At 39.6% G+C, this 12,822-nt stretch overlaps 1 protein-coding gene across 13 annotated transcripts in view; it reads left to right on the top strand.

The window, feature by feature from the left end:
* The window catches only part of CHL1 (cell adhesion molecule L1 like), a 1,311,467-nt gene that overhangs the window by 837,543 nt on the left and 461,102 nt on the right, over positions 1 to 12,822 (top strand). The gene's annotated exons all lie outside the window — the stretch shown is intronic.

Here is a 12,822-nt window from a genome sequence, read left to right on the forward strand (position 1 = left end):
TTATTTATCTATCTTGGTCTTTCTGTCTACCTATTTATTTATTTTGCTTCTATTTGTCTCTGACTATCTTATAATTTATTTTGTTAACCAGAACTATGCAGCAGTAGTGAGTATATAAAAATTAATAAATGAAAAATAAAATGGATCATTTGACAGCAAGATAAAAAAAGACAATTATGTAAGTAAATAGGTGTGTGTGTGTGTGTGTGTGTGTGTGTGTGTGTGTGTGTGTGTGTGTGTGTGTGTGTGTGTGTGTGTTTGTAAAGATGGAAAATGTATAGGAATTAGATAGACCAGATACTGTCAGTATGATAAAGTATAAACAAGATGTTTATGCTAGTCAGTGCGTGCTGATAAAAATGCATTATTGCATTAAAAACGCTATAATTATGATAGCACGTCTGGTATTATATGGCTTAGCATATAGGATCAAAGGACCATAAGTTATTACAAGACATAGATAACACAGATAATTTGTAGACAGTGTTCTGCTATAACCAGTACTTATTATCCCATTTCAAGTGGGTTATGGGGGAAGACAAAGGTAGTATTTGCAGTTACACATTTATTCCTCCAGGATGCATTAGGAGACGGAGAGAGAACTACTCTGTTTAATATGAAGGGGAGACCGTTTTAGAGAAGATAACACTTTTTGAGTTAGGTATCTATCCCATCAAGAGGTTATTTATGTTTTAGTGAAGGTTGAGTTGTTTTTACAGGTATTTATGGTGTTGAAAATTTTGCAAGCATGAAGGAGGTTGCTCAAGACAGTGTCATTTAAGGTTTTGTTGGTTAGTTATCCTTAAGGAGTCTGTACAAGAATTAGAAGAGAGAAAATGTTTGAAAGTATTCTACACAACTATTGGAACTCAGTCCCTAGATTTTCTTTGTGAGAAAACTTTTGAAGGTGGATCATCTTTATGGACAGGTATCTGACAAAGAGATTATTGCATTATGCTATGAGCCTAATATTGAAGGAATAGGCAAGCCGTATGACATTCTTGGATCAGAATGACACACCCCTGCTAATCAGCTGGGATAAATGAATGTTTTTTTGCCAACCAGAAATACATGGTGGGTGAAGTAGAGCTCAATGGCAACAAATGTGACCAGGTCTCTGATAACTGTGTCTATTTTGAGGAGATGCCATTAATGGAGTTGGAACATCGCTGATTCTACTTACCAAAGGACATGACTCTTTGACATCTGGCTTAAGACCAGGTTTGTGACATCATTTCTTTTTTTGGAACAGTGATATGGTGTAGAAACACCTGTATCACTTTTAAACTCATTTGATATTCTAATAAGGTCCGCCAAATGGTGCCCTTTCATGCAAAAAAAAAAAAAGAAAAGAAAGAAAAAAAAGTCACCCTACCCCACTCCTGTAATTGTAACAAGCTCCTTGCAACCTCCCTACTCCACTCCTGTAATTGTACCAAGCTCCTTGCAACCTCCCTACCCCACTCCTGTAATTGTACCAAGCTCCTTGCAACCTCCCTACCCCACTCCTGTAATTGTACCAAGCTCCTTGCAACCTCCCTACCCCACTCCTGTAATTGTACCAAGCTCCTTGCAACCTCCTACCCCACTCCTGTAATTGTACCAAGCTCCTTGCAACCTCCCTACCCCACTCCTGTAATTGTACCAAGCTCCTTGCAACCTCCCTACCCCACTCCTGTAATTGTACCAAGCTCCTTGCAACCTCCCACCCAACTCCTGTAATTGTACCAAGCTCCTTGCAACCTCCCTACCACTCCTGTAATTGTACCAAGCTCCTTGCAACCTCCCTACCCCACTCCTGTAATTGTACCAAGCTCCTTGCAACCTCCCTACCCCACTCCTGTAATTGTACCAAGCTCCTTGCAACCTCCCTACCCCACTCCTGTAATTGTACCAAGCTCCTTGCAACCTCCCTACCCCACTCCTGTAATTGTACCAAGCTCCTTGCAACCTCCCTACCCCACTCCTGTAATTGTACCAAGCTCCTTGCAACCTCCCTACCCCACTCCTGTAATTGTACCAAGCTCCTTGCAACCTCCCTACCCCACTCCTGTAATTGTACCAAGCTCCTTGCAACCTCCCTACCCCACTCCTGTAATTGTACCAAGCTCCTTGCAACCTCCCTACCCCACTCCTGTAATTGTACCAAGCTCCTTGCAACCTCCCTACCCCACTCCTGTAATTGTACCAAGCATCTTGCAACCTCCCTACCCCACTCCTGTATTATACCAAGCATCTTGCAACCACCCTACCCCACTCCTGTAATTGTACCAAGCTCCTTGCAACCTCCCTACCCCACTCCTGTAATTGTACCAAGCTCCTTGCAACCTCCCTACCCCACTCCTGTAATTGTACCAAGCTCCTTGCAACCTCCCTACCCCACTCCTGTAATTGTACCAAGCTCCTTGCAACCTCCCTACCCCACTCCTGTAATTGTACCAAGCTCCTTGCAACCTCCCTACCCCACTCCTGTAATTGTACCAAGCTCCTTGCAACCTCCCTACCCCACTCCTGTAATTGTACCAAGCTCCTTGCAACCTCCCTACCCCACTCCTGTATTATACCAAGCATCTTGCAACCACCCTACCCCACTCCTGTAATTGTACCAAGCTCCTTGCAACCTCCCTACCCCACTCCTGTAATTGTACCAAGCTCCTTGCAACCTCCCTACCCCACTCCTGTAATTGTACCAAGCTCCTTGCAACCTCCCTACCCCACTCCTGTAATTGTACCAAGCTCCTTGCAACCTCCCTACCCCACTCCTGTAATTGTACCAAGCTCCTTGCAACCTCCCTACCCCACTCCTGTAATTGTACCAAGCTCCTTGCAACCTCCCTACCCCACTCCTGTAATTGTACCAAGCTCCTTGCAACCTCCCTACCCCACTCCTGTAATTGTACCAAGCATCTTGCAACCTCCCTACCCCACTCCTGTAATTGTACCAAGCTCCTTGCAACCTCCCTACCCCACTCCTGTAATTGTACCAAGCTCCTTGCAACCTCCCTACCCCACTCCTGTAATTGTACCAAGCTCCTTGCAACCTCCCTACCCCACTCCTGTAATTGTACCAAGCTCCTTGCAACCTCCCTACCCCACTCCTGTAATTGTACCAAGCTCCTTGCAACCTCCCTACCCCACTCCTGTAATTGTACCAAGCTCCTTGCAACCTCCCTACCCCACTCCTGTAATTGTACCAAGCTCCTTGCAACCTCCCTACCCCACTCCTGTAATTGTACCAAGCTCCTTGCAACCTCCCTACCCCACTCCTGTAATTGTACCAAGCTCCTTGCAACCTCCCTACCCCACTCCTGTAATTGTACCAAGCTCCTTGCAACCTCCCTACCCCACTCCTGTAATTGTACCAAGCTCCTTGCAACCTCCCTACCCCACTCCTGTAATTGTACCAAGCTCCTTGCAACCTCCCTACCCCACTCCTGTAATTGTACCAAGCTCCTTGCAACCTCCCTACCCCACTCCTGTAATTGTACCAAGCTCCTTGCAACCTCCCTACCCCACTCCTGTAATTGTACCAAGCTCCTTGCAACCTCCCTACCCCACTCCTGTAATTGTACCAAGCTCCTTGCAACCTCCCTACCCCACTCCTGTAATTGTACCAAGCTCCTTGCAACCTCCCTACCCCACTGCTGTAATTGTACCAAGCTCCTTGCAACCTCCCTACCCCACTCCTGTAATTGTACCAAGCTCCTTGCAACCTCCCTACCCCACTCCTGTAATTGTACCAAGCTCCTTGCAACCTCCCTACCCCACTCCTGTAATTGTACCAAGCTCCTTGCAACCTCCCTATCCCACTCCTGTATTGTACCAAGCTCCTTGCAACCTCCCTACCCCACTCCTGTAATTGTACCAAGCTCCTTGCAACCTCCCTACCCCACTCCTGTAATTGTACCAAGCTCCTTGCAACCTCCCTACCCCACTCCTGTAATTGTACCAAGCTCCTTGCAACCTCCCTACCCCACTCCTGTAATTGTACCAAGCTCCTTGCAACCTCCCTACCCCACTCCTGTAATTGTACCAAGCTCCTTGCAACCTCCCTACCCCACTCCTGTAATTGTACCAAGCTCCTTGCAACCTCCCTACCCCACTCCTGTAATTGTACCAAGCTCCTTGCAACCTCCCTACCCCACTCCTGTAATTGTACCAAGCATCTTGCAACCTCCCTACCCCACTCCTGTAATTGTACCAAGCATCTTGCAACCTCCCTACCCCACTCCTGTAATTGTACCAAGCATCTTGCAACCTCCCTACCCCACTCCTGTAATTGTACCAAGCATCTTGCAACCTCCCTACCCCACTCCTGTAATTGTCATAGGCTACTTGCAATTGCTGCTGCACATTCACACCCCACATTAAGTACTCTGTTGCTCCCTTCACTTAAGCCCAAAATGTAGTAAAGTAATTCATTTATTAATGTCGGTACTGCACAACCAAACTGGTGTCACCTGCTGATCAGAGTCTATATTACACCGTTGAAATACCCTTTCATCTAACACCATTCCATCAACATGTATTCAGAAAATTCACTTCCACAATTAGAATACTTAAAGGGCAAACAAATGCTTGCCATGTAATCCAATGGAACTAAATCTACCTAAACCAAAGCCACCCATGTGTGCCCCCCCACACCCCCTCTAACTACATATACCAACACCGAGAGTGCACTGCAGTGGAGAAAAGGGTAAAATTGTGTTGTTGACCAACTACATCTTTGCCCTTTAAGTATTCAGGGAATTGCGGAAGACACATTTTTGAGCACAAGGACCACATATTCAAATTTTTAATTTTGCTGCAGTTAGTTAAGGATGTCAGGGGAGAGTGCTTGATGTGCATTTTGACATCTATGAGTTAAGGTGGCAACTTAGGTTAAATGCCACCCAACCACCTGCTATCAATGAAAACATTAATATTGCATGTATACTGAAATTATAGCATATTTTAGGTTAATGGCATAGGTTGCATTTATGCCATTATATTTTTAATGGATAAGTATCATGTTATTATTTTTTATGGTATGTTTTGATGTGGTGTTGTGGATTTAACATGCATTTTAGGTATTTTATATGCATACATTGTTTAATAAGTCATTATCCAATTATCTAATTGGGTGTGGTTTTATATAAAAGGACTGGGTTATGGAAATGGCATTGTTCTGAAGAAGTCCCTTCAGTAGGGAAGAAAGCGCTAAACCAGTGTGTGTTTGATGTGTCAGTAAAGCTGCTATTGATTTCGACCAGCTATTGTGAAGTTTATTTTTTTTGTTTTTGCAGAAGTGAATTTTGCTGAATAAGTGTCAATGATGTGGTGTTCAATGCGAAGGTTTTTTTGACGGTGTAATATAGACCCGCTGATCACACCTCCTTCCCGACAGCTTGCACCTGGGACAACTGCCCCCTTCATCCCACTCTGTACCACAATAGCACATGATCTCATAAAATGAACTTCTAGCCGACAGCAGCCAATGTCTGTGATAACAACTTGGTAGTATAATTGCTATATATTTTTTAATTATTTTTAAGACATGTAGGCACTGTCTTGCAAGAACATAGAGAGAGAAATGATATTTCAGAACCCGACATGTCACAATTTTTTTTCTTCCGAGTCAGCACTTCTGCTTTCATCAAAATGCTCAGCTATTTTTTTCCCTTCAAACAACAGCCAACTAAATTATTAAATGATTGTTTCCTATTTGGCAGCATGCAAGATGCAAGTAAAACCTCACAACAGAACTAAGACTTGTCAAATAATTTGCAGCTAAGTACTGAAACAGTGAAAAAGCTCTCAGTATGTTCAAATGGTGAACAAATGCATCTGAAAGGATAATTTTACTCCTCATACAAAGCACGGGTAATCAGTAGTATAATTTACCAGTTGTCCTTATCTATTTTATAAACCAAAATTAGTACATTCCAAATGAGTACAAGTTTTTCTTCCACAGTGGTGCGGATTTTCTGGATTTAATGCAAAGAAACTTGGCAGGTTATGTAATATCCAATATTGGTATAGTTCATATAGCAGTAGCAGCAACAGTCATAACATAGAAAGCTATGAATGGGTCGGCTATTGCAGCCACTTTGTTATGTGATTCAGACATGAATTTCTTAGCATCCTTGTCTCAAACACATAATACAGACTTACGTTCTCTGAACCACTTATAATTCTTTGTAGTACATAGAGATTTATGCCTCTACTTACAACTAGTTAAAGCAAACATGGAAGTCGGGGGATGTGAAGTGTTTTGCTGGCATTAATAGCTGGTAAACACCTCAGTCAAGTCTTTTCTTCAGTTCACAAGAAATGCAGTCATTTCATATATTAAAAGAGGGACTATATTTCTGAATAAGGACATGTTTTCTCTTTGTCACTTGATGAATACCACATATATTTAAAAGTCTAGATGGTTGTGTCTAAAATAACTCAAACAACTAACTTTTGCATTGTTGATCTAATTAGGTATATTTAAAAAAATTATCATTATTTGCATTATTTCTGAAAGTAAGAGTGGGCAAAAATAATCCTATAAACATTAACTTTATAAACTGAAAACATTTTATGAATTATAAACAGTTAACACTCTTCCTGTATGTTAGATAAGCCTAAATAAAAACAATGATTATATATACACTTGATTTATATTTCTGTGAATTATTTTGTGGTAATTACTGAAATAGAACAAAATGCTGCATTTAGACATACTCAAACGCCAGACTCAAATGGATGGCCCAATTATTTCTTACAAGAAACAACAGCAACACAGGTACACTAACTTCATTTTAATTATGCCCTCTGGGAAAGCAGCAAAGCCATTATATTTCAGAGACACAGATGTGTTCCAGTTTACCATCTAAATTTAAGAAATAGTTGTCAGTAAACCAATTTGTGTGCTGATATCTGAAAGTGGTATATTTAAAAACTGAACTGTAAATGAACTGGTGTATTTAAGACAATTAAATCCCTCAAAAAGGTATTACAGAAATAGGCTACACTGCACATACTCCATGTAAAATTTCTTTTATGCCACCCATAGGAATATTTATTACATCTCAACTATCAGTAAAATTGCAAAAATTAGTAGAAGCCTGAATTTATGCTGCTGGGTATAAAAGTAGCAAACCAGATTACCCTTCCTGACACTATACCCAGACATGCCTGTGCACATGCCCCAACCATGAAATGAAGCACACTGGTGGCTGCCCTCTTGGTAGAACTGTTAGTGCAGGCTCATAGATATAAAACAATCGGCAAGACATTTCACAGAAGAACTGCTGTACATACTTATACAGTGTCAGCAGCAGTTCTTCTGTGAAATATCTTGCCTATTGCAATCATATACCGAAGGCAGTCAAGAATGGTCAAATCGGTTTATGCAGACTCCAAAACACCAGAACTAAAGGGAGAATTCACACCACAAAACATTCCCACACCAATCAAGCATGCCAAACCTCCACTTTTCTTTAACTCATAAACAGTGGAATGCTCCACTGTACATGCAGAGTCCCAGAATATGTAACTGCCTTGGGGATCCCGTGTTGTTTCCTGTATAATGACATTTTTACACTGGGGCTCTCATTTGTAGATCACCTGTCAGTAGTTGTACTCCTATGCATGACTTGGAAAGAAGTGGAACCTGGAGCCAACATATAAGTCATTGCTGTATGTACTATCACTTTTATTTGTACTTATTTTTGTTTAGTTGCATACATAAATTGAAGCATATTTTTAAATTTAGTTTGTAGTTAAAGTCACTAATACTGAGATTGACATAAACAATGTGCAACACACTGCCTTGCTGTCTCTCAGACATTTCCATGTATTTGTAGCACTTTTAACATGGTTTAATTCTGTTGACAACACTCCCTAAGTTTGGGGCCCCATGCCTATCATGCATTAATACTCTTTGAAAACCACAGAGCATAACCTTATTAATCACAATCAGTTCCCATGACACTACCACAGAACTACTAGTGGTCTGTATGACACTGAGTGAAACCAAATGTTTTCTGCTGACTTCAGGCCTCCTGGCATGCCCCTGCTGAGCAGGAAATGTGCCTAAGTGAAACGGAAACCTTTGCCATTGAACAAAACTCTTTACTCATTGGTGATGAAAGCTGCAGTGGTGCAGCGGTAGCATTGTTGCCTCACAGCAAGAGGTTCTCCCTTCGATTCTCGGCTGGAGCATCTTCTGTGTGGAGTCTGCATGTCCTCCCCACAGTCGAGTGGTGTTTGAAAGACATGCGTGAATGGGTGTGCCTTCGTTGAAGGTTGGGTGTTGGGCTGGCACCTTGGCACCATAAAAATCTACTGCCAATCATTAGCGGACTGGAGTTCCACTGTGGCGACCCCTAACCGGGAAAAGCCAAAAGAAGAACAAACAAGGACAACTTTAATCATTGGTGATGCTGTCTACCTACCCATCAAATGGAACACTTGCACAACAAAAATAAATATGTACAGCCAACAAGAAATATGCACAGGTGTTCCTAAATGTTGATGAGGATAACTCCATAGTCCAAATTGTCCCCATCTCCACCACTGATACAAATCTAATAGACACTGTCTTTACCAATATTTTTTTCACTGCACAACTCCTTTCATTTCTGCCCTATTTCAAAGTGCAACAATTAGGTTACTATCCTCTGACATAGAATCAGTACTACAAACCCCATGTATTCTACTTTTTATAAAGAATATTCTAAAGCCAAGTGAATAAAATTTACTGACAACATGAGGAAATTCAATAGGCACCATTCCCCAAATGACTGTAATGACTCTATAATCAACACCATGTCATATGCCTAGCCTTTCTACTCCCCTCTAATCTAAACAGTTGTAGCAAGACCTCTGCTCTTATCCTTCAATAAAAAATTAAAAATTAAACCTGCGTGGTGGAATTTCCACATAAACACACAGTACAACATAAGGGAAAAAATACTCACTTTTTTCCCTTACCTCACCATGAAAAGGATCTTGACTTCTCTAGCAGAAGTCTTATGCATTCCACTGAAAAGTGTAACCCTGGCATTCAATAATGCTTAAACTAAGTGTACACCATTCTGAGTGAACAGACAACACAGGCATAACTAACACCTCCTTCCTCCTAATTTTACTTTTCCTACTGATTTTTTTGCAGCTTTAAATTTTGACAGGGATTCATAAAGGTTACCACAAAGATTAGACTACATGCACACTTAATGTAATCTTTCTGAGTGACTAGAAAGCACAAAAAGTGTGACAGGGATATTCATGAATATATATATTGTGTACACTTACACTTAATGTACTCTCAGTGTAGGCATTAATTTATCTCTTTTAGTCAAGATTTCTGCCCCTCTCAGTGACAACAACAAGAACAACAAGATCTTCCATAGCTGTACTGGGAAAGTCAGATTTAATGACCAGTACTGCTCCAAGCTCATATGCAAGGTTATCGCATATTTGGATCCAGCTAACATCACTAACTCATGGCTGCCAGAATTAAGCTCTAACGTCTGTCTGACCTGTCACCTCTCAGTCCCCTATTGTCCTCATTCTGCTCTTGCTCCCCAGATCACTCTGTATAACTTCCTATCAGCACTGACTACAACTAAGAACAGCAGTTATGCTGCTGCCTATGACATTCCCATATATTTCCTCAAGTGCAAAACAGAGCTTGCTTAACTGAGCCCTTTCTTAACTATTTCAGCTAAAGCTTCTGTAATGGTTATGTGCCGAGTATTGCTAGAAATGCCATAGGTGTACTTTTAAGCAAGTACAACCTAACATTAGATAAATACATTGTTTCACCAGTATTATCTGAAGGGTACATAGTACTTTCAGTGACCTACAGTCTCTTTAACTAAATTAATTTGGTTTTGTAAAGGGTAAACCCTTTTTACTCTATTTTTTTGATTTCCTTGAAAAAGTTACTAATGCCCAGTATAAAGATTAGTCCATCCACACTGTCCATCTGTATATGGATAAAGGTTTTGATACCATTCCCCACACAGAAATTATTAATATGCTCACATAAATAAACATCAATCCATTCAATATCCATTGGATAGCTAACTGACTCAATGACAAAGTCCATTCAAAAAGGGTTGGACATTCCTTCTCCATACAAAGAAAACCACACACAATGTCCCTCAGTCATCAATACTGGGATCTTTCTTCTTTGACGTATACTTCTCTCACATAGATGCAGAAGTCAAAGGTCTAAATCTGACCAAGTTAGCAAATGACTATAAAATGTTTTATTTTTGTATATCTTTATTTATTTATTTATTTATTTATTTATTTATTTATTGAGTTCTCTTCCTTATACTTACATTGCTCCACAAGGGCTGGATCTGACTAATTCACAGCATAATGACCATGGTCAACATCTCAATGCCAAAAAATATAGCATAGTCTTATTTGGAAAGCAGGACTTGTCTAGTTCTTATCACATATATTACCCCCCACAAAAAAAAATGGATAACCATTAGAGATCAAAATATTTCTTTTAGTAAAAATGGATAACCATTAGAGATCAGGATATTTCTTTAAGTAAAAACGGATAACCATTAGAGATCAGGATATTTCTTTTAGTAAAAATGGATAACCATTAGCGATCAGGATATTTCTTTTAGTAAAAACGGATAACCATTAGAGATCAGGATATTTCTTTTGATAGTGACTTATGCTTTGGCTATCTTGTTTCAGTAACAGTTAAGAAATCATTCTCCATGGGATTCAATAACACCTACACTAAGTGTACAAAAAGTGTACACCATTTTGAGTGAACAGACAACACAGACATAACTTCCACCTTCTTCCTCCTAATTTTAGTTTTTCTACTGATATTCTTGCATCATTAAATATTGAGAGGGATTTATAAAGGTTACCACAGAGTATAAGACCACATGTACCCTTTGTGTAATCTTTCTGAGACTAGAAAGCACAAAAAATGTAATAAGAATGTTCTTGAATATATATCGTGCACCTAGTGTACACTTAGTGTAGGCATTTTAGAATCTTACCCTCTTTTTGGCATTTAGTCTCCAATGACATTTCTTTCGGGTCAAAGGAAGTCTTAGTCTCTCTTTCTATACCTCCCTCATTCGGCCTATTATTGACTACAGTGCATCATTCTATATGTATATCTCCAAACAACTTAACCAATGTGAGTGACCCCAGTTGTCCCTAACTAAGAACATCTCCATGAGCTATCCAGGCAGACAACTTAACCAATGCAGGTGACCCTAATTATCCCTAATTAAGAAAATTATATGAATATATTCTATGAGCTATCCAGGCAGACAAAAGCATTCTTTAAATATTACAGTTCATACTGACTCCATCAAGCTATGTTTGCTTAGATCACTGTACTAAGAAGGATTCAGGCCTACTTGACCTCCTTCACATACACAAAGCCTGTGATACTACCAATACATCTACAAAATAACTTATTTTGCATAAGCATATAAACACGACCTACTGCTATAATAGGTATTTAACCTAATGCATCCCTTCCCTATGTAATGCCCAAAACTTAACAGGATGCATTAAAGACTGAAATTAACAAGGTATAATTTTAAACTTTAAATTACTACTATTTACTCCCACACAGAAGTCCCCCTCGATCAATTTCATAGTGAAATCAAACAATGGCACAGAAATAGTCCCTGAAACTACCACTAAACTCCTTGGTATAATAATAGACAACCATCTCAACTTTGACACACACATTAACTCAACTATTAAATCAGTAAATAGAAAACTTGGATTCCTCTATAGAATCAGACCATTTCTTACAGAATCAGCAAACATTTCTATTGCCCAAACCCACCTCATCTCTACCCTACTCTACGCCTCCCCTATCTATACAAATCTATCCAAAAGCAACCTAAATAAACTAGCAACCGTCTACAGTAATATAGCCAAATTTGCCACCAGCACCCCTTTCCGTACTCACCATTGCCTTAATCTTAAACTTCTAGGATGGCTGGAAGTACAAAACCAACTAGTTTACCAGCAACTCATTTTTATTCACAAGGTTTTACATCATCCTACAAATACTCCCATACTATGTAGCCTAGTTAATTCTTATAAAAACCTTCCTACCCTAAGATCTGCTAAAAAGCTTCAAGTTGCCACCACTAAATCCTTTAACAAATCTGGGGACTGCCTATTCTCAAATGCAGTTGGCAATACTTGGAACAAACTTCTGACTGAAATAACATCCCTTACCTCCACCAACCTTTTTAAGAAAAAATTGAAAAACATCATTAAAACCCTATGGCTTTGTCCCTGCTCTAAGCCTGACTGATACTTTGCGCCTTCTTTCTATTTCTGACTCACTAATTTAATTATTTTAGCTAAGACTTCTCTACCTTCTATATAGGACATGATTAAACATTTTTTCTCTTGTAACTCCAACTGTGCTATGTGAATTTTTATGTCCTCTTTTTGTTTTGTTTTTTTCTCTTTATATACTCATATATTTAATTGTTTATATATTTTTTATCTATATAAACTGAATCAAGAACAATTTTCCTTGTATACTTTCCTAAATGGTAGTCAAAAAAAAAAAAACTTGTTTTGTTTTTCTGCCATACTTATTGCTGCCAGTCAATTCTCTACTGACGTAATTATTTTGTATATCCGCTTTTTGATGGACTATGTAATTATTTTTTATATTTCTACTGTACTTGTGGACTATTTGTATATATTTTTTCTTTGTAATGTCTCAGAGCTTTTCTCCTCGGGCCTCTACTGAAAATGGACATATATCCAGTTAGAGTAGCCCGGTCAACAAATGTTAAATAAATAAATAAACTTAAACCT

The sequence above is a fragment of the Protopterus annectens genome, chromosome 7.part0 (assembly GCF_019279795.1).
Source record: "Protopterus annectens isolate FY-2018-M chromosome 7.part0, PAN1.0, whole genome shotgun sequence".
In the NCBI taxonomy this organism is placed as follows: Eukaryota; Metazoa; Chordata; order Ceratodontiformes; family Protopteridae; genus Protopterus; species Protopterus annectens.